At 38.2% G+C, this 26,068-nt stretch overlaps 1 long non-coding RNA gene across 21 annotated transcripts in view; it reads right to left on the reverse strand.

The window, feature by feature from the left end:
* LOC140497613 (uncharacterized) overlaps positions 1–26,068 on the reverse strand; it is a 414,232-nt gene that overhangs the window by 19,524 nt on the left and 368,640 nt on the right. For 20 of the 21 annotated variants that reach the window (XR_011964788.1, XR_011964787.1, XR_011964786.1 and 17 more), the window contains one exon: positions 6,362–6,573. The exons of the other annotated variant lie outside the window; for it this stretch is intronic. This is a non-coding gene — a long non-coding RNA (uncharacterized lncRNA). The remainder of the gene's footprint in view (positions 1–6,361; positions 6,574–26,068) is intronic. 21 annotated transcript variants of the gene reach the window in all.

Below are 26,068 nucleotides of genomic sequence, written 5' to 3' on the forward strand. Positions count from 1 at the left end.
GATCTTTTTAACTTTTTGCTTTTCATACAAGCCAGGCAGCATGATCTTGACCTGGAGTTGGGAAGAACTGGTTTCAAATTTAGTCTTAGATTTGAAGCTAGGTGACCTGGGATAAGTCACTTAACTTCTCTAAACCTTCATCTTTCTTCTTTCTAAATGGAAATAACAATAACACATACCTCACACAGTTAATGAGAAGATGAAAGTAGATAATGTGTAAGGGAGTAGTAGTTTTGACAAACCTATCTCAATCAATCAACAGAGTAAACTAAGTTTAAGGAATTTACCATAAGCTTATCAAAAATGTGGCCAATCCCTTAATTTGAAAGGTTCATAGGACCATTGGATAAATGGCAAACGGCACCATGTAGGAAGCATCTTGTCATTAGAAGAGAGTGAGTCAGATCTCTTGGGCTACATTAGTCATAGTACTAACAATATCTTTAGACCTGTAGCTGCAGATCGTACAGTTTTCCATCAGGAGCTGATAGACGTTGAAGAAAGTTAGCTTTCCAAGAGTGACCCTTTGGAACAGAGAGAAGTGTTAGCTATGGTTTCTACCAAGGCATTGAGCATCAGACACTAGAAGATATTTTTGCCCACAGGGAATTTCTTGAGTATTCTATGAAGTGAGAAAAGGACTTTCAGTAACCATTTGTAAGCTACTCTTTCATTACTTGTATTCTCTACATAGGCATCTCACTATCACTTAATTTTAGATTTGAGCCTTTGTGTATGAAAGGGGAGAATGTGACTGCAGTCAGGATGACTACTGTTCTTGTTATATCTTCTCAATATCTTTTCTAAAAGTTAATTAAATCTGACTGGCCAACTGTCAAGAGAAAGTACATCAGGGGAGAAATGTAACAGTTCTTAGAAACCCCTGAAACCTTAAGTGTTACAGTCAACCATCCTCTGGGAACTCAGCCAGCTTACATTAAGTCACGTTAGAGAAATAGCCCTGAAGTGAGCACTATTTACACAAACACTGTACAGAGTCTTTATAAATGTCACCTATTATGGTTCCATGTGAATTCTGTTATTATTTCATCCAATTCCACAAAGGAACATTTGTCATCTTTACTATATTGGTGCGATCTAACTATGAACAACAAATATCACTCTAATTATTCAGTCTTTCCTTGATTCCTATAACAATTGTATATGTCACTTATAAATTGTGGTATGCTAATTTCTGAGTATTTAATGCTTTTTTGACATTATTTAAAATGTTTCATTTACCTCTACTTTTTTTCCTGAATTTTTTTGTGATTTACAGAAAATGGGAACATCTTACTTATACCAATATTCCACCAGTGTTATTATGTTATTAAGAGATAGAATACAATTATTCCCCTTCTCCAAAATGAAAATATATATCATACAGATGGTAATGGAGAGGTTCATGTTAAGTATAAACAGGCTATTACATATAACTAAAAAAGAATTCTAAAGGAGCTAAAAAGATCTCATCACAAAAATAATGATAAAAAGGAAGGTGGCAAGGTGTTCATTTGACAGTCAAAATGAACCATTGGCACCCATGAAATGACCAAAGAAAGTGATAAAGGCTTGTGGCAGCTTATTAGGCAAAACCCCTGTGACAAACATGGGATGATATGAATGAGAGTTATACAAGATGGGCAGGAATGGAGGGGTGAGTGGGGACACTCAAATTCGTAAGATCATAGATCCCTATGAGAATTTGAGAAGTTATGGCAATATTAGTAATTTTGTGGTTTTATCTTATATTCTGCTACGCAAGTAAAGTTTTCTATTGTTTTGACTGATTTCCTTAGGTTTTCTAAATACATCGTCATATGTGATTTTTTTTCCTTTCTCTTCACAATAGAACACATTATGTTATATTGTGTCAAATAACTTTTTTTGGATCATTAAATAATCATACGATTATTTTGGTTATTAATATGATTTATCTGGCTAATTGTTTTCCTAACATTGAAATAGCTTTGTCATTTTCATATAGATCTCACTTAATTTTAATGAATACACTTTTGGTTTATTGTTGGACTTTAACAATATTTTAATTTTGACACTGATATTCATTTGTATCTTTTTTTCTAACATATTTTTTCTTATTAAAAGGACTTCATAGATGGCGGAGTAGAAAGACACACATACACATAGCTCCAAACCCACAGCCCATAGAACATCTGTAAAAAGGAACTCCTGGAGAATTCTGGAGCAGCAGAGGCCACAGAACAGTGGAGTGGAGGAGATTTCAGTTCCAGAGAGCCCTGCAAACCTCTCGTAAAAGGTCTGTCATGCTGTGGACGCGGAGCCGAGCCCAGCCCTGCCGCAGCCACAAGAGGAGCAGATCCCAGTGGGCTTCGGGGACGGAATCTCCAGCAGCCAAGTGGGTTCCTCCACCCACAGGTGACGGGGATCGGTGAGAGGGTCTCTTTGGCAGGTCGAGAGGGGAGTGGGGTGCCCCCATAACTCAGGCCCCCTTGGGAGGCAACAGCAGAGGCGGGAGCAGACCAGGGCTCCCCAAGCAGGCAGGAGCCCAGATCCATTGTTGAAGGTCTCTGCATAAACCCCATGAGGGAACTGAGCCCGTGAGGCAGCCCTGCCCCAACCTGAGCACCTGACCTTGATCTCACACTGAATAGTAGCCCCGCCCCCGCCCCAAGCCCTGAGGCTGGGAAGCAGCATTTGAATCTCAGACCCCAAATGCTGGCTGGGAGGATCTGGAGGAGAAGTGGGTGTGAAGAGAATATTCAGAAGTCAAGTCACTGGCTGGGAAAATGCCCAGAAAAGGAAAAAGAAATAAGACTATAGAAGGTTACTTTCTTGGTGAACAGGCATTCCTCCCTTCCTTTCTGATGAGGAAGAACAATGCTTACCATCAGGCAAAGACACAGAAGTCAAGGCTTCTGTATCCCAGCCCACTCAGTGGGCTCAGGCCATGGAAGAGCTCAAAAAGAATTTTGAAAGTCAAGTTAGAGAGGTGGAGGAAAAGCTGGGAAGAGAAATGAGAGACATGCAGGTAAAGCATGAACAGCAGGTCAGCACCCTGCTAAAAGAGACCCAAAAAAATGCTGAAGAAAATAATACCTTGAAAAATAGGCTAACTCAATTGGCAAAAGAGGTTCAAAAAGCCAATGAGGAGAAGAATGCTTTCAAAAGCAGAATTAGCCAAATGGAAAAGGAGGTTCAAAAGCTCACTGAAGAAAATAGTTCTTTCAAAATTAGAATGGAACAGATGGAGGCTAATGACTTTATGAGAAACCAAGAAATCACAAAACAAAACCAAAAGAATGAAAAAATAGAAGATAATGTGAAATATCTCATTGGAAAAACAACTGACCTGGAGAATAGATCCAGGAGAGACAATTTAAAAATTATGGGACTACCTGAGAGTCATGATCAAAAAAAGAGCCTAGACATCATCTTTCATGAAATCATAAAGGAAAACTGCCCTGAGATTCTAGAACCAGGGGGCAAAATAAATATTGAAAGAATCCACCGATCACCTCCTGAAAGAGATCCAAAAATAGACACTTCTAGGAACATTGTGGCCAAATTCCAGAGGTCCCTAGTCAAGGAGAAAATATTTCAAGCAGCTAGAAAGAAACCATTCAAGTATTGTGGAAATACAATCAGGATAACACAAGATCTAGCAGCTTCTACATTAAGGGATCAAAGGGCATGGAACAGAATATTCCAGAAGTCAAAGGAACTAGGACTAAAACCAAGAATCACCTACCCAGCAAAACTGAGTATAATACTTCAGGGGAACATTGGTCTTTCAATGAAATAGAGGACTTTCAAGCATTCTTGATGAAAAGACCAGAGCTGAAAAGAAAATTTGACTTTCAAACACAAGAATGAAGAGAAGCATGAAAAGGTGAACAGCAAAGAGAAGTCATAAGGGACTTACTAAAGTTGAACTGTTTACATTCCTACATGGAAAGACAATATTTGTAACTCTTGAAACTTTTCAGTATCAGGGTACTGGGTGGGATTATACACACACACATGCACATGCACATGCACAGACACATAGAGACAGAGTGCACAGAATGAATTGAAGAGGATGGGATCATATCTTAAAAAAATGAAATCAAGCAGTGAGAGAGAAATATATTGGGAGGAGAAAGGGAGAATAGGAATGGGGCAAATTATCTCTCATAAAAGAGGCAAGCAAAAGACTTATTAGTGGAGGGATAAAGAGGGGAGGTGAGAGAAAAACATGAAATTTACTCTCATCACATTCCACTAAAGGAAGAAATAAAATGCACACTCATTTTGGTATGAAAACCTATCTTACAATACAGGAAAGTGGAGGATAAGGGGATAAGCAGGGTGGGGGGGGATGATGAAAGGGAGGGCATGGGGAGGAGGGAGCAATTTGAGGTCGACACTCATGGGGAGGGACAGGATCAAAAGAGAGAATAGAAGCAATGGGGGACAGGATAGGATGGAGGGAAATATAGTTAGTCTTATACAACATGACTATTATGGAAGTCATTTGCAAAACTACACAGATTTGGCCTATATTGAATTGCTTGCCTTCCAAAGGGAAGGGGTGGGGAGGGAGGGAGGTAAAGAAGTTGGAACTCAAAGTTTTAGGAACAACTGTAGAGTACTGTTCTTGCCACTAGGAGATAAGAAATACAGGTAAAGGGGTATAGAAAGTTATCTGGCCCTACAGGACAAAAGAGAAGATGGAGACAAGGGCAGAGAGGGATGATAGAAGACAGAGCAGATTGGTGATAGGGGCAATTAGAATGCTCGGTGTTTTGCGGGGGGAGGGGACAAAAGGGGAGAAAATGTGGAACCCAAAATTTTGTGAAAATGAATGTTAAAAGTTAAATAAATTTAAAAAAATTTTAAAAAGGACTTCATATAGTGCTGTTTTTATATGTGAATTTCTCCCTGGACCTTAGCCATCACTTCCTATATATTTATTTGGTTATGTAAATTTGTTCAACTTTATTTTTTTCTCTTTTTTGCTAATATAAGAACTCAGGAGGGAAAGTACTTCAAAGGACTACTTTCATAGTATATAATAAGCTTTAGTGTATTATATTATTAATGTCACTATCTTTGATGCAATTTTTTGTTATTTTAATTTGGTCTTTTACCCACATCATTCCTAACCAAATTGCTTTTTTAGTTTCAATTTAGGCCTATATCTTCTGATTACATTCCTCCTATTTAAATTTCATGTTGGTCTATGAAAGTTATGTATATAATTTGATTTTCTGCAATTGAAAGTTACGTGTACCCTAATCTTTGATAAATTTTGTATGTGTCCAAGGATATCTGAAGAAGAAGTAAATTGTTTTTGAAAGTTATTTCATTTTCTCTATATATTTATCAAATCTATTTTTGTTATGATGTTCAGTTCCAAAGTTTTTATTTATCTTTGTTTGACTTATTAAATTCAGAGTATTAAAATCTCTCATTATTAATGCTTTTGAACTATTTTATAATAAAGTTTATTTTTCTTAAATATTTAGTTGTCATGAAATTAGACACATATACTATAATATACATATTATCTATGTTGTATGTATATACATATATGCATGTATGCACATATATAACTATGTATATATGTGTGTGTGTATAATGCCTGTGGTTTCTCGAATAATGATATAATTTCCATTCTGAATTTGTTCAAGTAATTGAAAATCTTTGAACCTATTTTCTCATCAAAAATGAGGCATATGACCTCTGAGGTCCTTTTGAGCTCCAAACCTGTGATCTTATAGCCTATGATCTCTCTTAATGCTTTGTCACTAAAGAGACGGGCAAGCTTTTATTGTTGTTGAGTCATTCAATCATGTCTGACTCTTCGCAGTCCTATGGACGACTGCACACCAATACTGTCTGTGAAATTTTCTTGTCTGAGACACTGGAGTGCTTTGCCATTTCCTTCTCCAGTGGATTAAGGCAAATAGATGTTAGGTGATTTGCCTAGGCTCACACAACTAGTAACTGTTTGAGGCCGGATTTAAACTTAGGTCTTCTGGTCTAGTGCTCTATCCAATGAGTCATCTAGCTGACCTCTGAATTTCTTTTCTCTCATCTTATAGTCGATGATCTCTCTTAATGGTTTGTCATGAAAGAGGCGGGTAATGTAGTTTAGTTGAAATACCCAGGTGCCCTAATAGAGAAATAAGAAATGGAATAGGCAAAGCAGGTTAAACCACCAGACCAATTTGACTGCAACTTCTGTCCAGATACTGGTGGGTATAACCAAGGATCATGCACCCCAGAGCCTTGGGCATAACAAAATGCCACAGACCCCCAGTCCTTCCAGCCAAGCCCCAGTAACCATCATAGAGAGGAGCAATCTTTGTGGAAGACAGCCCACAATCCTACTTACCGGTAACATGAACCATCAACAAAATGCTGTGGATAGCCAGGTAAGCCCTAGAATTCCAAGAACAGAAACACCCTCAAGATCACTAGTCCAACTTCTGAACACACTCCTATAGACATTATCTGGAGAAGCAACACTTGTAGAGACTTGAGTTGGCAACCACATACGCAAGTCCTTAGATCCTTTATTATTTAGTAGCTTCTGCTACTGAAGACCTAGAAAAGAAAATTTAGCACCAAAATATTGTGCCTTCTCAAATAATTCAACATTAGAAACAGAATAGTTTTAAAAGTGGAAATACTATTAAAGAAGAACTGCCATCTGATTTACTGCTGTATCCTAAGGACCAATAAGAGGTTAAAGTTTTTCCAGGGCAATACAGTAAACAAATGTTTCAAGTAGGATTTGAACTCTAGTCTTCCTGACCTTAAAGAGTTTTCCACAAAGAATTGCTTGTTAAACAATAAATACTTATTGAATTGAATCAAATAAGATATGAAGTATTAATGCAAAATACATGCCATGAAGACTGGAATTTTTTGGTCTTAATAATAGTTCACTTCTATTACTCTTTAATGTCCTGCAAAGCACTTTACATACATGATCTCTTATATACAACAATGCTATAATATGTATGTTACTATTATATCTCTTTTATTGATAGGAAAACTGAGGCTGAGAGAGATCAAATAATTTGCCCAGGGTCATTCAGCTAGTAAGTATCTAAGGAGGAATTCAAACTGATGGTCTATCCATTATATCAAATTGCCTTTCCATAATATGCATTTATGAAAACTACTATTAAGAAGTTCCCCTCCCCCATCCCCAATGTGTTGCGTGTTAAGAAGTTTCTTAACTTCTTCACTCCCCACTCTCTCTCTGAATATATTTCATACACATGACAAACCTATCTAGAGCTGCTGTGATCCATGGATTCAGGTTTCCTGTTTAGTGAGGAACCACAGGAAGAAACTCAATTTCTTTAAGTGCTCTGAAGATTTGAATGCCTTGGTAAGATTAACCTCTCCCCAGTGTTCTCAGATTCAATGAGAAAAAAATAATTGCCCACCAGTCCCACCTCCAGCACGACCCCAACCATTGCTGTTCCCCCTGGAAGAAAATAGATTGGTAATTCACTTTTTTCAGTAGGCTCTGTTTTGTGTTTTTGCCAAATGCAGACTTAAATTTCTGAACCACATTTCTAAAATGACTGGACCTATTTGCGTTTGGTTTCCTCATCTGTTATATCCACTAGCTGAAACAATTCCAAAAAGTTGATTCAGCCAAGGACACCTAATCCTCTTAAAGCCTCAGGAGGACATCACTACACTTGGTTCAGATCTACAGAAACTGCAATCTAATTTCCCAAATTTGTTGAATGGAAGAGTAGGAATTGTTTATTTTACACCATCTGCCCCAAGCACTGAGCTTATTCATTTTTTTTCTCTAAACTGAGGTTTAAAAGTTTTTTTAAAATATCATTAGTATTTTTGCAAGTCTTCCCCATTCTGAGCTTTGGTCTTGCAAACACTGGACTACATACATTTTACTGGGCTAAACAACATGAACAGAAATGATGATGAGGATGATGAGGATGAAGAAGATGAGGAGGAAAATGATAGTTGGTATTTATGTAACGCTTGAAGATTTTCAAAGCATTTTACAAATGTATCTCACAAAAACCCTGGGAGGTAAGTGCTATTATTATCCCCATTGAGGAAACTGACATAAAGAAAATTTAAGGGATTAGCTAGTGTCTGAGGCCAAATTTGAACTCAGATCTTCCTGACTCTGAGTCCTGTGCTCTATCCACTGCATCATGTAGCTAATTCTCATCACATTTTCCAGAAGGCTGTCTGATGAGCCCACAGAATGGTGATATCTCCAGGAGGAGATGGTAAGATGCACTATACAAATCAAGAACCTTTTCACTTACTGAATGAAGGTGTTGTGGACAAGAACACTAGTAGAGAGAAGAAAAGTGAAGCAGATTTAGGAGAGGAAAGATCAGGTGCTCTGGCTACAGTTTGGAGAAAGAAGAGTACCATTTGGAACAAAGCTGCAGATGCATTGTGATGACTCCAGAGGCAAGGCAGGGCTCTTTAGAAAGAAATTCCAAGACTCAGAAGACGGACATCCTATTTACTCCTGAGCCTATGAATTCCAAAATTATTATGTTTCACCCATTCTTCCCAACTCCCACTGGGCATGCTGGGAAAACCAGAGGAATTAAAATGGAATTTGATTACAATTTCCTGGGAGTTGTAAAAATTATAGAAGATTGTATATTTTGTGTGCAGCAAAAGAACATGTTTTATCACATGATTCCTTTCTCTGTTATTTATGTTGTTTCACATCTTAATTAAATATCTTTGCTATTGGATTTATGTGTCTCTGGTATGGTCAAGCAATATAGAGTGAATTAGATGGCATTTCAAGTCTTGAACTCTGGTAATAGTTAAGCTTATATCACTTTTGATTTGTTCTCAATTATACAATTCTAAAATCTGAGTTTCCTGGAAAGCTCCCCATTTGGTTGATTTGGTTTTCTCAGATGCCTGATATCTCTCTCTCTCTCCCTCTCTCTCTCTCTCTCTCTCTCTCTCTCTCTCTCTCTCTCTCTCTCTCTCTCTCTCTCTCCATTTGGAATCATAAAATGTAAACCCTGTGAAGAAGTATAGAGATTGGAGAAAATTGGAAATGGGCAAATACTGTTCCAATTTTCAAAGTAGAAAAAGGTGGATTCTGAGAATTATGAAGGCTAGCAAAATTTAAGAAGAGACATTTAATGCTCAGGCAGAGGCAAGATGGCTCTAAACTGAAGCTAAAGAACCCACAGGACTGTGTGAAGGAAATCTCTAGCCCAAGACAGCCTGGAAGGTTGATGAGAAGCATCTATCACACCAGGCTGGGAGTAGAGTGAAGTCCAGCCTCACCAACACAGCCAGGACCTGAGCAGATGGGGGGGGGGGGCAGGGAGGAACTGAATCACTGGCAGCCATGGTGGTTTTCAGACTTCTCAACCCCAAAACACTGAGGACAACTTGGAAAAAATCTATTGGACCAGTCTGAGAGAGTAATGTAGTCTGACCTCAGCCCCAGGGCAATGGAGGGGGTGGTGGAGCCCACAGTAGCAGCAGAAGCAACAGTGGCTGTTTCTGGGGCTGTATGTACACAGATCACGGGGGGGGGGGGGAGCAGATCAAGCAGCTGACAGAACACCCCCACCCCTGTTGGAAGGAGAGAACTACCTTGAAAAAGAGCTCAAAAGTCAAGTAATTGGCTAGGAAAATTAGCAAAAACTGGAAAAAAAATCAGACTAAAGAATCTTACTTTGGTGACAAGGAAGATCCAAACATACAACCAGAAGAAGACAACAAGGTCAAAACTCCTACGTCCAAAGCTTCCAAGAAAAATATGAATTGGTCCCAGGCTGTGGAAGAGTCAAAAAGGATTCTGAAAATCAAGAAAAGCAGGGGAAAAATGGGAAGAAAAATGAGAGCGATGCAAGAAACTCATGAAATACAAGTCAACCACTTACTAAAGGGGACCCAAAAATGTTAAAGAAAATAATATCTTAAAAAACAGATCAACCGAAATGGAAAAAGAGCTCCAAAAGCCAATGAGAAGAAGAATGCTTTAAAAAGCAGAATCGGCCAAATGAAAAAGGAGGTCCAAAAGCTCAATGAAAAAAATAATTCCTTAAAAATTAGAATGGAGCAGATGGAAACTAATGATTTTGTGAAAAAAATTTTTAAAAAGTATATAAAACAAAACCAAAAGAATGAAAACACAAAAGACAATGTGAAATATCTCATCAGAAAAACAACTGACCTGGAAAATAGATCCAGGGAGAGACAATTTAAAGATTATTGGATTACCAGAAGGCCATAATAAAAAAAAAAAGAGCCTAGACATCATCTTTCAAGAAATTATCAAGGAAAACTGCCCTGAGATTCTAGGACAAGATGGTAAAATAGATATTGAAAGAATACACCAACTGCCTCCTGAAAGAGATTCCAAAAGAAAACTCCTAGCAATGTTGTAGCCAAATTCCAGAGTTCAAGGAGAAAATACTGCAAACATTCAGAAATAAACAATTTGGGTATGGTGGAAACACAATCAGGACAGCACAAGATACATCAGCTTCTACATTAAGGGATCAGAGGGCTTGGAATATGATATTTCAGAGCTAGGATTAAATCCAAAAGTCATCTACCCAGCAAAACTGAGTATCACACTTCATGACGGAAAATGGTCATTCGACAAAATAAAGGACTTTCAAGCATTCTTGATGAAAAGACCAGAACTGAATAGAAAAATCTTACTTTCAAATATAAGAATCAGGAGAAGGATGGAAAGGTACATAGGAAAGAAAAATCATAAGGGAATTACTAAATTTGAACTGTTTACATTGCTAATGAAAATATAATATTTGAAATTATGTTTGAAAATATAATAATAAATTTGAGAGTTTTCCCAGTATTAGGATAGTTGGAGGGATTAAGTACATAGACAGAGGGCAAAGGGTGAGTTGAATGTGAAAGGATGATATCTAAAGAAATAAAATTAAGGGATTAGAGAAGAATATATTGCAAAAAGGAGAAAGTAAGACATAGAATGGGGTAAATTATCTCTCATAGAAAAGAGGCAAGGAAAGGTTTTTACAATGGAGGGGAGAGGGGATAGGGAGAGGGAAAGAGAGAAATTTACTCTCATCAGATTTGGCTTAAGGAGGGAATAACATGCACATTCAACTGGTTATGAAAATCTATCTTACGCTACAGGGAAGAAGGGGGAAAGGTGGGGATGATAGAATGGAAGGCAAATGGGAGGAGGGGAAATTAGAAGTAAACACTTTTGAGGAGGGACAGTGGCAAAAGAAAGAATAGAATAAATGGGGGGGAAGGATAGGATGGAAGGAAATATAGTTAGTTTTTTACAACATAACAGTTATGAAAGTGTTTTGCATGACTACACATGTATAACCTATATCAAATTGCTTGCCTTCTCAATGAGGGTGGGTAAGGAGGGAGGAAGGAAGAGAAGGTAGAGCTCAAAGTTTTAAAAATGAATGTTAAAAATTGTTTTTACATGCAACTGGAAAATAAGACATACAGGCAATGGGATGTAGAAATCTATCTTGCCATACAAGAAAATAGAGGGAAAGGTGATAACAGAAGACCATAGTAGCATGTGATAGAAGGGAGAGCAGACTGGAGGAGGGGGTAATCAGAATGTATCCCCTCTTAGGATAGGGGAAGGGGAGAGATGGGGAGAAAATTTGGAAATCAAAATCTTGTGGAAGTGAATGTTGGAAACTAAAAATAAATTAATTAGGGGGGAAAAGAGACATTTAAAAAGAAACAAACAGCTTATAAGTACTTAGGAAGGGGAGTGATGCCAACTAGGATCCAATACAGGTTAATTAAGAACAAGTTATTTGTTCAATAAACATTTTATTTTGAAATGATTATTAGACAATAATGCTACCTGGTATTTACACAGCATTTTTTTTTTGCAGGTCTGATCATGGCATCCCCCTCCTCGAGAAAGTCCAGGAGTCTCCTCTCAGATAAAATGCAAAGACCATCACAATCTTCTTCCAGTTTACCAGTCCAGACTTACATTATTTCCTTCTCATGTGTTTCACCCAAATAGGCCAGCACTTGCTTCCTCATCCATGCTATTCTTTTGTGTCTCCTTTCTTTTGCACAGGCTGTCTCTATTCCTCATTTGAACTCCATGCTTACTTCCACCATTTATGTTACAATCCCTGTCTTCCTTCAATGCTTATCTCAACTGTCATTTCCCCACAATACTGATATTGTGATGTCCCAGTTGCTGGTGCAATTGTGTTCAATTTTCTTTGTGTAAGCTGTTTATCTCCTTCAAACTGTAAGCTAAATGAGGGCAGGAGATGTGATTGTATTTATCCTTCTATCCCCAAAATTGAACATGGTGTATGGCATTTAGGAGGCCTTATTAAATATTTGTTTAATTGAAATCTATATGTGATCTCCTTTGACCCAGCAATACCACTACTAGGTCTATATCCCAAAAGAGATTTTTTAAAAATGGAAAAATATAAAATATTTTTATAAAAATAAAAAATATTTATGGTTGCTCCTTTCTGGGGATAAAGAATTAGAAGTTGAGGGGATTCCCATCAACTGGGGGCATGGCTGAACAAGTTGTGGTATGTGATTATAATGGAGAGAAATGATGAGCAGGATGATCTCAGAAAAACCTGGAAAGACTTGAATGAGTTGATGCAAAGTGAAATATACTGTGTACAAAGTAACAGCAATCTTGTAAGATGACCAGCTGTGAATGACTTAGCTATTCTCAGAAATACAATGATCCAAGACAACTCTGAAGGACTTAGGATGAAAAATGCTATCCATGCCCAGAGAAAGAATTATTGGCATCTGAACACAGATTGAAGCAAATTTTTTTAACTTTCTTTTTCTTGACTTTTTTTCTTGTCTATGTTTTCTTTCTTTCACAACATGACTATTATGAATATATTTGCATGACTACACATGTATAAGTTATATCGAGTTGTTTGCCTTTTCAATGAAGAGGGGTGGGGAGGAAGGAAGGGAGAGAATTTGAAACTCAACGTTTTAAAAATAAATGTTAAAAATTGTTTTTACATGTATCTATGGGAAAATAAAATACTAAATAAAAGCTTAGAAATGTATATGTGTATTTCCTCAAGTATGTATGTATAGCTTTATGTTTTATATATGAGCAAATCAGTCAACGAGTATTTATTAAGCACTTAGTATGTTCCAGGAACTATCCTTAGTGCTGGAGATACAAAGAAAGCCAAAATTATTGTATCAGCCCTCAAGAAACTCATATTCTAAGGGGATACATACACACACACACACACACACATTCATTCATTCATTCATAGTCATCAGGACATCTTTGCAAAGTTACACTGTTGGGGATTCCATGTTCACAAGGTCGCTGCTGCCATCTCTGCTATTTGCATTGTTCCTTTATGAGGTAAGATGGGGGAGAGGAAAGATCCCTGAATTTGGAATCAGAGATCATAGGTTCAAGATTCACATCACATCTCTTACTACCTGTGTGATGCTGGGCAAGCCACTTTCTCTCTCTTGACCTCAGTTTCTTCTTCTATAAAATTAGGGGTCTGAACTATCTGACCTTGGAGGGCTCATTCCTTCTGGTTCTAAGTCTATGATCCATTTGGGAGTGACTTTGATCCCTGGGTGACTTGGCAGCTACAATACAAACTCAGTCATCTCCAAACACATGCCATTGTGTCTCTTTTGCTGGCCTTTCCATCGTGATCCTTTCAGCATTTGTAAAGTGTCATGATTCTTTTCAGTTCTCAGGGAGCCCATCATCCTCTTGTCATGAAAATGAAACCCTCTTATTCATTTGGAGGCTCACAGAAGCAATATTTTCTTGACGGGAATAAAACCGGTATCATTCATGTAACATGAATCCTATCCCTGGCCGTTTTATATCCCAGACTCACCTGCTATCACTGTGTGGTTTGATAAATTGAGGCCAAACAGGTCTCCTTGGGCTAAAGTATCTTCTTCCCTACCCATCTCCCTTCCTTCTCTTTCTCCCACCCAAAATTCTCTGACAGTCTATTGCTTTTAAACTACATTGATAAATTAGAGAAATTTTCTTTTCTATAAATGAGTTCATTGGTAATCAACCTATACAACCATCACAAGTCATGCCCTGTCCCTTACTAGGGTCATTCCACTGCTCACAGAAAGGGTACATACATTTCTCATGGAACAGAAAACTGAATTATCTGAGGGCAAATGTTTAACAAAAGAAACAATAGCCAACAATTTAGCAATTTTTCTCAGAGCTCTTCACCCACAAGACTCAATCTGCACAGAACAAATTCCCTTGTAATAATGATTAGACATTACTGTCAATGACAATGGTTTTCTGAAAAAAAAAAAAGGGGGGGAGAATATACAAGCAGGAAAAGAAATAATCTCCTGAGGAAGAAATATCTGTTGAGAAAATATCTGTCATCTTTCAAGACATAACAGAAAAATATCATAGCTTTGAAATGCTCTATCATTTCCCTGCTGATCACTGATCAGTTAAGCCAAAGCTTGAATTTGAATTTCAGTGTGATGGAGGTATGATTCATGTACAGGGACACTTGTTTAGTATGATCCTATAAAGATGAGGAAACACCTCAGTTGGGAGAGAGACTTGAATGATTGTCGTCTTCAAACAACCAGGCCCTAAAAACTTTGCAAGACACAGTTCCCTAAATAAATGTCAAGAGTCTGGATGGCATTCTCCAAGGATGGGGATAAATAGTGTTTCCTTAATTAAAAGTAAGCACAAATGAAAACTGATTAAATGTCAATGAAAAAAGTAGAGAGATCTCTTGATTCCTAGAGTTGTAAACTGGATGAAAGAAAGGTCAAATGGAAGGAGGGATGATGGTGAAGAGTTGACTTTAATCCTAAGCAATGGAAGAAATGGATGAGGTTTGGATTTCAAGTGGTTAGCTGCCCGTTGGAGGTCAAGACATGTCAAACTGTTGTTATGGGATGCTCTTAAGGTAGTGCATGGTATGGTGTGAAGAGAACTGGATTTGGAGACTGAAGACCTGACTATAAATCTTGGCTCTGCAATTCATGACCTGTATGACCTTGGGCATTCCCCCCTCCCTTCTCTAGGCCTCAGTTTCTTTATTCATAGAGTGAAGGTTGTTGGTTAGATGACTTCTAAGACCCCATCCATCTCTAGAGTCATAATCTCATATGATATGTGATGGGTTCAAATCTCGATTCTCCCAGCTGTATGACCTTGGCTAAATTACTTAATTACTTTGAACCTCAGTTTCCCCATATGTAAAAAGAAGGGAATAGTATTGGATGAATCCTACAGTCCCTCCCAGCTCTGAATCTATGATCATATGAAATATTAAAACGGTAACTGACACTAGATTGAGAAAAAGAAGCTGCAGGGAACGGGAGGGAAAGCAAACTTTGTCCTCATGTCCTGACTTGATGTTGCAAGTTCTGCATGTTGTTTTCATCTGAATGTGGTTCCCAATTCTATATCATCACTCCCCAGGACCTCTCTAACATCACTGAAAGCACATAACTTCCCAGGGACATTTTCTTCAGTTTCTAGGTTAGAAAAGTCCTGTGTTTGTTTAGCTCAGTTAGCAACAGAAGATATATTTTGCCAGCAGCCCACTGAAAACTCAACTCAGGATGTTTGAATGTTTTGTTTTTAAGATCAGACTTCCCTTCCTCTAGTTCACAGCTCAGCAATTGCTTGAATGATCCTTGTCATGGTTTTCCTTTAGAGCCTTTGTTGGGGCCACAAGGCTAAGCGAAGTGTAATTTGAAAAGAATCATTTGTCTAATTCACAGGTTCTTATGCAAAGACAGGAGAAGAAATCAAGGAAAGTATGGGGGCTATAAGTCATCACAAGAGTCAACAGAGTGCTAGCAATGGAACAGAAAATGGGTCCGTTCCAAGACATATACAAATTGAAATGAAGTAAAAACATCTTGTCACTGAAAATCCTGAGCAGAGTTGTGAGGTGTAGACAAGAAAGAAAAGAATCTGCTCCCATTTACCAGAGGCCAGCATTGGAAGGAAAAGCAGGATTCTGCCATTTAAAGGAGTGAGATGGATCACACAGAAAAAATATACCAAGGACAGCATCCATATTAATTATATCTCAGTTAAATGCCTGAAGATGACACTTAAATGATGGATGATTTCAGCCCAAACTAAAAGGGAAGAATTAAGAATTCAGAGAAAGGATCAATGTTTTATCTATGAATTGGAGCATCCTGGAGTAGTGGGTCTGAGAATGAGGTAGAGACAGAGGGTTAGAGCTTGAGGCAGGAAAACTTGGATTTCTACCCCATCTCTGTCACTTATTAGATCTGTGACCTTAGAAAAGTAACAACCTCTTTGGACCCTCAATATTCTCACCTATAAAAATTGGGATAATAGTAACGACATCATCAGGTGGTTGTGAGAATCAAACGAGACAACGTATGAAAAATACTTCACGAACAGGAGATATGGTTATTTTTTTCTTTGGCTTATCTGGAGAAAATCGCCTTGACGTTAGTATTCCCCTAAAGGACAAGAGGCTCAGTCCTTAGACAAATTAAACTCTCTACCAGACCCAGTCACAAAGGTCAGGGAAACTTCACAAACTGAACATTATTTCTGGTCCGGAAAAGCTTAGATATTAACGTTTTCTCCAGTGTTATTTTCTGATTTTGTCCCAAAAGAGCCAGTCCCTTTTTACATCCCTTTTTAACTTCGTTCTTGGAGAAATGAAACTCATGAAATGCATTGGAAGGTAGAAATGGAAAATAAAAGACTTGATTCAATTTCTGCTGACAAAACCTCTCCGGGTGAATGTTGTCCACATAACTGGAGTTCTCATTACTTATAAATACAAAGCCTAACTGAAAAGTTAAAGAAAAGTGCAGTAATGGGGTGACATAATTTCTTGAGCAAGTTAAAAATCAACTTCCTCCTTACAACTAATTAACTGAAGACCGACAACAGGACAATCCCTCCATCTAAAAATAGTCCAACTTTCTCTTCCTGTACAGTATGATAGCAAGCTCTGCTTCTATGCAAAAGACATGTTATGATATTTTTAATGAGACATGCGTTTTATCTTTCATATACTTGACAACTAAATAAATTAGCTACCATAGAGTCAAATTCTATTTTTAGATACCCCTAAAATTTCTTCTTCTTGATATTCTACCTTCAGTCTCTTTCTTTCCTATCTTGGGCTCATAGATCTAGAACTATAATGTGCTTAAAGGTTAACTTGACTGATCCATTATTTTATAGCTGAGGAAAGTTATCAGAGAAGGGACTTGTTTAAAGTCACACAGACAATAAGTAGCAGAGTTAGGATTCAAACTCAGGTCCTCTGACTCCAAATACAACCTTCTTTTCATTGCATCATGCTTCTTTCTTTCTCCTTCCCACCCCTTCCCTCTCTCCCTCTTATCCTCTTATTCTCCTCTCTCTCTCTCTTCTCTCTCTCTCTCTCTCTCTCTCTCTCTCTTTCTCTCTCTTTCTCTCTCTCTCCACCCCTCTCTCTCCCTCTCTCTCCCTTCTCTCTCTTTCCCCCCCTTTCCTATCTCTCTCCCTTCCCTCCCTCTTATCCTCTTATTCTCCTCTCTCTCTCTCTCCCTTCTCTCTCTCTCCCCTTTCCTCTCTCTCTCCCTTCCCTCCCTCTTATCCTCTTATTCTCCACTCTCTCTCTCTCCCTTTCCTCCCTCCTTCCCCTCCCTCCCTCTCACACACACATTTCTTCCATTATTCTCACTTCCTCTTTTATTTCTTGCTTTCTTCTCTTTTCTTTCCTTCTTCCCTCCATTTTTTCTTTCTCATTTTATTCTTATCTTTTATTCATTCCTTTCTTCTTTTACTCCTTTCCCCCTTCCTCCACTCCTTTCTGCTTTCTTTTCTTCTTTCCCTGCTTACCACTTCTAGCCACTTTTAGGCACAGAATCACACACTGACCTTTGAGAAGCCATTTTGAAAGGCCTTGGGAACTCAGTGTTTAATTGGTTATTTAAGAAGTCTCTTGATATTTGTGAGTCATTTTTCCTTATCCTTACATTTATCACTTTCCACTATGGCAGGGACAAATCGCAGGGAGAGGTAAATCTCACTACAGAAGAATTCAAAATGTTGTGTCTTCACAAAGTAGATACCTGATTTCCTAGCAACAGAGAAAGGGATGAAAGAAGAACTGATTTATAAAACTATCCCAGCATCTCAGAGATGAAAAGACGCTTGGGAGTCATCTAGACCAATCCATCCCAATAAACCGCCATCTTGTTTGATTACCTTCAACTACCTCCTATTCTACTTTGAATATCTCTAAAGGCTCATTCAACTGGTGCTTGAAGACATCGCATTAAGATAAAACCACCAGTTCCTTAAGGAACCCATCCTACCCTGGATTAGCTCCCATTATTATAAGAATTCCCTTGACATCAAGCCTAACTCTGCTGCTGCAACCTTTTCCACAGCTCCTCCTTGGATCCTCTGGGACCATACACCATAACTTGAATCTGTCTTTTATTCCAAAGCCCTTCAAAGCTTTGAAGGTAGCAAGCACACTACCTGCCCAAAGCAGACATCACAGGAACTTAAAGAAATTTCCATATAGAGCTAAAGGAATACCTGAGGCCATTTAAAACAACATCCGGAAACAGAGGACTGAGGAGGCTTGCCCAAAGTCACACAGGTAGGAAAGGTCAAAGGACAGATTTAAACCTAGTCCTCTGACTCCAGAGTTGGTATTATTTCCACTTTGCCCAGTAGTTTACACATTTATGTTCTCTAAGGAAGTGCCGTCACAAGCTCCTACCATATCCATTTTTGACTTTGTCAATACAGTAGGTACAGGCTATCTAGTTTAAAGTACCATATCACAGAAATGCCTAATTCTCATCCTGATGCTGTAGCACAATGGTTCCCAATCTTTGAGCCTCAGATCCTTAGGGGGCTCCATCATTACCGCAAAGGGTCCCCAAATCTCCATTCGCATCAGGCATCATCATTTGAATCTTTAATTCGAACCAGATATGCAGAAGGACTTAGTATAATGAACAACTCAATATACCTTCCACAGACTGAATAAATAAGATGTATTTTTACATTTGATTTACTGTATACAATAATGGAAAGGGATCCTATACAGGTGACAGTAAACAGCTGTTATAGTGTTGGAATTTGAAAATGAGGAGATGGGCTCCATTTCTAGCCTTCCAAAGTATTTCTCCATTTGTCATTTATTTTTAATCCCAACTGCCACCTCTTTAGTGCATGGTCTCTCATTATCTCTCACTTGGAACTACTGCAATATCCCCTCAATGTGTCTCCCTACTTTTACTCACTCCCCCTTCAAGTCCATCAGAAAATACTGCTGGAAGATTCTTGTCATTTCTTTGTTCAGACCCTCCAAAGACTTTATCACCGACCAAGTAGAGTTCAAGTATCTCAGTGTGGTGTTCAAGCTTCCCAGATCTCTTGGTACCATCTTCTTTCCCCATCTCAGCTCACATTAGACTCTTCTACTTAGCACATGGTCCAATGAAAGTGAAATATCCTGAGTTTACTTTTTTTAGACTCTCGAGCACCTCATGTTCATTGGGCCTGAATTCCCATCCTCTATATTCCTTTCCTTCTACATATATCTTATTCCACATGGTCTCAAGTCTTGTTTTGCTTGACTTCACAAGGCAGAACTGGGAGCAGTGGATAGAAGTTGCAGATTTAGGCTCAGTTTCCTAAAAAATGGAGGTGTTCAAAGGTGGAGTAGGCTTCCTCCGTAAACTATCATGGGAGTTTACAAGTGACACCTGGATGACTATTTGGCTGGTTGAAGGAAATTCTTGCTCATACATAGGCTAGATGGCCTCTGAGGATCCTTGCAGCACTTGAAATTCAGTAATTCTAACACATATATACATTACTATTATATAATGTGGTAGAATGGGAAAAAATATTGTCTCTGAAGTGAATGAGCCTGGATTCAAATCCCACATTTATATCTTTGGGAAAGTCAGTTAACTGCCCTGTGCCTCAGTTTCTTCACCTGCAAAATAAGGGGGTTGGACTAGATGGTTTCTGAAGTTCTCTCAAACTCTTAACCTTAATCCTAAGTGGCTACTTAAACACTACTGTGATTAATAAAATTTTGTCATGGATATTGTCATACCAGGTAGCTATTATGATATCCTCAATAACTGGTCATTAATAGTACACCTACTATTATGTTTGAGACAAAACCTTTTTTGTTTCAAAACTCGGTCATCATACTCAAAACCATTGGTAACCACTGAATTGTTTAAAGGCTGGCTAATTTGTCCACTTTGAGCAGTCATGTGCTCCCTGAAGGAAAAGGGAGAAATATTCTCTTTTACTCACCCAATTTTTGGTTTCTCTAAGCACTGACTCATTCCCAAAATAAAAAGAGGCATGTATTGGGATTGGGACTCTACCTCTGGGGCATGCCCCTGACCTCACCAGCTCCCCACACATTTCACAGGGCTTTGGCAGTATATCATCCAAATGACTGCCTTCATTTCCTGTCTTTGGTACATTTCATTTTCCCACTTTCCTTGTTCCCGCTGAAGGCAACAGACCACATCAGAGAGGGTTGGACAGTGATCCATCCTTGAAACAGTTAGTTGGCACTTTTAATTCCTTGTAATTCAAGATATATAGTTATCACAATCCTGGGTCACCCATCCCCTTTTGCTGGCTTTTTAAGTTGCCAAGCAATATTTGATTCCCAAATAGAGATAGAAACTCATACAGAAATGATGAACAGGTGGGTGACCATGGGAAGAGGCAAAGGTATATTCAAATGGCTGTTATGCATGATCTTTATTCAAATTTTTTCAAATACTGATATTACATGTTATAGACCCAAAAATACCTTTTAAAAAGTATTTTGAGGGAATCTAACCTCTCTTGCAGAACCCTACCTCTGATCTAAGCAGGACCCTGCCCTCTTCTGGAAACTCCCTTGCTGTTATCTGCAATTTTCTACACCTGAAACTTCCTTGTTGGAAACTTCCATGACCTATGCCTGTACAGTCAGGACCTTGTCACCTAGTTCCTCTGCCTGTGGCATCTGAGATGGGGAAACCAAGTACATGTGTTAATCAAGAAGCCCTCACCCCTCCTACACTCATAACTCTTATCTGCATCATCAAGCACACTTTCTGACCCTGGTTTCGAGGCTTCAAAACTCACTCAGTTTGCTTTGGTGAAGAGTTGTTAAGTGTGTTTCCTTCCTTGTGTTGTTCTTACCCCAACTCATCTCCTTAAACTATTCTGGGTAAAGCAGAATAAAGACTGATTGCTTTAAGCACTTCCTGACCTGGTTCTTTTGTAAAATGCTCTTTAGCTCCCATTAGTTTAGCAAGCACAGTCTAGTGGATAGAGTTCCAAGGTTGGAGTCAGGAAAACGACTTTAAATCCCACTTCTGACACTTACAAGTGTGTGATTATAAGAAAGTCACTTAAGCCTCACAAAGCCTCAGTTTCTTCTTCTGGGAAATGAGGAGGTTGGATTAGTCTCTGGAGTCCCTTTGTGTACTAAATCCAACAACGATCAGCTGGGATATTATTTGATAATAAACACTAGCTCATTGAAAACATCCTATTCTGAGACTTAGTTGAGCAAATTTGTATCTCAATATTGCTAGCCTCGGATTCTCTCTTTTATTAAGATTTGGAAACAGTTATTACTTTGATATCCAGTGGTTCATCTATTCTCGTGTGACACCTTCTAAGACTGACTGTTCCATTTTTTTTCATGAATGTCATCTTCTTATGGACAAAGGAAGGAGTTGCTCCTACCCAGAATACAGAGCCAGAGAAACAAGGAGTTGACTCTGTGAGTCATTGTCAGTGGGCAGGCCATCTACAATGGCACCCTGCTTCTAGGATTACATAGCCATCATCAAGACAAAAGCTCTCAGAATATTCTGCCTTGGAGATTAGCTGACTCTATCCATGGCTGCTCATATTATGTGCTAGCCTCATAAAAACTGCACTGGGAGAAATGTGACATCAACTTCCTGGGACCCTGTAGTGCCCATACAAATACTGTGTGAGTCATTTCACAAATAGGTCAGTCTCCTGCAAGGAAAAAAATATACTGATGATTGTTCTTTTTCTATGAATTCTGGTCTCCAAATTTGTTCATTTTGCCTTCTTTGTAGTCTGTGAATGCTTTGGGTAAAAGTGTCCTATGTACCTTTAACAGTATAGCAGTGTGCCTTGAGAAAACTTAAGGGGTTCATGAGAATGGCACTGAAATTTTAATCAATCAATAAGCAGATGCTATTGAATGTCTATTAGGAGCAGGAAACATTGCTAGACGCTGAGGGTGGCAAAAAAGAAGAAAAAGACACAATTTCTGCCTTTGGAGATCTTAAAAAGAAGATTAAAAAAAAAGAAGATACGAAAAAATAATTAATGACATAAAGCAGGATATGTCATTACTGAAAGATACTGTCGAAAAGTGAAATAGAGATTCAACCTCAGGACGTTCCAATATTTGATCATACAAAAAGAGGAAAACTAAATTTCATTCATTCATTCACTCAACAATTATTGTGTCCATTATATAGAAGTGCGAAGAGAAATAAGACCTTATAGTTTCTTCCTTGCCATCTTGAAGCTTCATTATTGACTGAATTCTGAGAATTCAGCTTCCAGGGCATACGTTAGACAGCTTTTTCTGGTATCTGAAAATAAATGCTAATTTTCAAGGCTACCCTGCAACACTGGCCGTGAAAAAAGACCCATGTTGCTAATGTGACAGAGACAACTTCGGGGAATTGCCTGTGCTCACCCTCCTGTGGAATGGTAGCCACTTGTTGATTGATAAGAGAAGGAACAGAAGATTTCATTTTGCTTGTTTGTTCCAAAGACAGATCGGGAGATGGAATAGAGAAAGAACACAGAGGTTTCTTCATTGGGGCAGGTCTTTGTCAGGGTTCACAAAATTTGGATCTGAAATGTCCTATCATTTCAGTGTTCTTTAAAGCAAAACTCAGTGGTTTCCATTTTGAGGACCTGTCTCTAAGAGTCTGGACTGTGATTGAGCCATGATCTTATTAAGGTGAATATTCTTCATCCAAAAGTAGACATCAAACCATCCATTCTATCTCATACTATGGGACTCTTATCGACGTCTTTGCAACAGTTTTCCAAAGGAGGTCCTGCCAACAGCCTGAAGACATTCCTCCAAGTCTCTTAAAATTAAGTGGGTACCACTGCAGATTTCAGGCTATACTTTGGTACTAGCCCATTTCCTCTTCTAATCATTCATATCATAGAGGCTCATTGCTTCATTCCACTTGTATCCAAAACATTTTCTCTAATGACCTTTATGTTATATGAAACTTGGATTCTTCATTGTTGCAAGATTCATAGCCAATACCTTGCTTAATACCAATAGTCTTCTTGTGGTATTAGATGGCTGGGGATCACAGAACACCAATGTGGCCAAAGAATAATGTCTCTTTGCTGCAGGGAAATGACCCAGTGTTATTAAACTTGTACTCACTCAACTCAGCTCAGACCCATGGCCTTTCCATTTGGCAATATCTGGAAGCCCCAGCATTCCTACTTTGGCACAACCTCTGGAAAAACTTGGGCTGGCTGCATCTTACAAATTCTATGCATACCATTGTCCATGGGCATGTGTAAAGGGTACAGATTAGTTCATGCTGAACTTCCCTTCCCTTAAAAATAAAATTACATGTAAAACATATTTGTGCTGTATTCACCGTGGTTGTGGAAGGAGAAGCAGGTCAAATGTATATGTATAAACTACATCAAACTGCCTCTTCTTTTCAGAAGAGGGGAGGAGAGGTAGAACAAATTCGTAACTCAAAATCTCATAAAAATGAACACTAAAAATTTTCTTGATATGTAATTATGGGAAAAAATAAATACTATCTAAAGCAAAAAAAGAAATGTTACATGGATTACAAAGTTCAGTGACATGCTCTAACGCTGAGTACTTTGGTCACCTTTGATAAATCTATTAAAAATCTTGATCCTCAGTTTCCTTATCTGTAAGATGGGAGGTACACTAGATGACCTCTGAGATCCCTTTCAACTTTAAATCTATGATACTGTAAAGCTAGCATTAAATTAATGTAACCAAGGAAAGAATTTAACGTAAGAAAGAAATTCACTGGCACTGCCATCAGTCTAACAGTTTATGAACTTTTAAACACCTTTTGACTACCATTATTCTAGTGTATGTAGAATTAAAACTATAATAAATATATAAAACTATAGCTCCACTTTAATGAACCCCACCGTAAGAAATCAGAAATTTAGGCAACATATAAATTAGGGATTTGTTTACATTTCAAATGGTTCTACAGCAATATTCCTTTTAATAAAAGTTTTAGGGCATAAAATCTTTGTTATAGTTTGACCTCTAACTCAAGAACCAAGAAAAGAAAACCAAGAGTAGAGAAAGAGACAAAAACAAAAAACAAAGAATTTTGAAGCTAAAGTATTAGGAGCCCCTGACTAAGACAGATCAACAAGAATGGGAAAATAAAGCATACCTGGCATTATAATGTAGGTCAGAAGGAATATAGAACTGAATTAAGCAAAATTCATTTTATATTCATTCTTTAACTGATATGCATTTGGATGGACCAGATCTAGAGCTTTTACATTAGTCTGACAGAGAGAGGGAGAGAAAAGGGAGAGAGGAACAGATACACGCATGTGCGCGCGCACATACACACACACACACACACATAGACAGAGAGAGAGAGACAAAAGCAGAAAGGCAGTGACAAAGAAGTGTATATGCTGGAAAAACACTGTAAATGGACGATGAAATGGGCCTGAAGTATACCAGGAAGAAGAAGGTTCATTGCCTTTTGGAAACTGCAAGTTCTTTTAATAATCCCAATGTTCTTTCTGCAACAAAGATTCATCATTTTAGTATCAATATCCTTCTGGTGGTGTATGACTGTGAGTCATGGAACATCAATTTCCAAAGAATTGAAATTGAAAATCACACAAAGGGCACTTGCTGCCTTTCTCTGTTTGCTCCCTAGCATATCCATGTCTTTACTCAATGTTGGTGACCAAAACTGGATACAATAGTCATGGTGGGTCCATGTAGATTATTATACAAGATACATGTCTACTTACAAAGAAGAAATGAAAGAAAGGGTGTTATCAAAGACATGCTCAAAAGGAAGATCAGTTAGTCAAGTGGTGAGAACAAAGGTTAATCACTGGACAGTCTTTGGGTTTCTGTGATATTCATGTGATGTCAAGTGAAAGTGAGGAAGATCATTCTCAGGTTAGTTGGATCTCTTTTGGAGAACTCATGGGAGGATAAGGACAGCAGTCATACGGTATGAATAGACATGGATGGATTTGTGATCTAACATATAGAGATGGTAAAGCTCAGGTTGATAAGAACACATTCTTTTGATTATTTGAGTATTTTGTATTCATCTCTCTGGAAATATATCCAATGAATCAACTGAGATGCACCAGTTGGGAAAAGTTGTGATCATGGAGAATAGGCTCTACATAGATTAGAGGCTGTTTATCTAGAATGTGAAACTATCATGGAGCTTCCTCCATTGTTCTGAAATCTCTTCTGTTATCTGCCTCCAATTCCCCTCCAGTTTACTGATGTCCTTACTAAAATGTCACATCCAAACTGAACACAAATAGTCCAGAACTCGTTGACCACAGCAGTGCACAGAGTGACTATCATTAGCTTAGTCATGGAAATCATGTTTGTCAAATGCTGCTTAAGATTACATTAGCCTGACATCATACACTGACACTGCAATTTAACAACCACCCCACCTCCCAAGACCTTTTTCAAATAAGCTTCTAGCTAGCTATGCCTTTCCTACTTGTACTTGTTGATTTTTTGAACCCATGCCACACTTTACATTTATGCTTATTACATTTGATCCTATTAGATCTGACCAAGTACGACAGCCTGTCAAGATTCTGGAAGAACCTGTCTGTATTCCAGTGCATTAGCTGTCCCTCCCAGTTTTGGGTCATCTACAAAATTGATAAGAATATCATCTATACTTTTACCCAAGTAATTGATAAAAGGCTTAAGAACCCAAAACAAAA

The sequence above is a fragment of the Notamacropus eugenii genome, chromosome 3 (genome assembly GCF_028372415.1).
Source record: "Notamacropus eugenii isolate mMacEug1 chromosome 3, mMacEug1.pri_v2, whole genome shotgun sequence".
Classification (NCBI taxonomy): Eukaryota; Metazoa; Chordata; class Mammalia; order Diprotodontia; family Macropodidae; genus Notamacropus; species Notamacropus eugenii.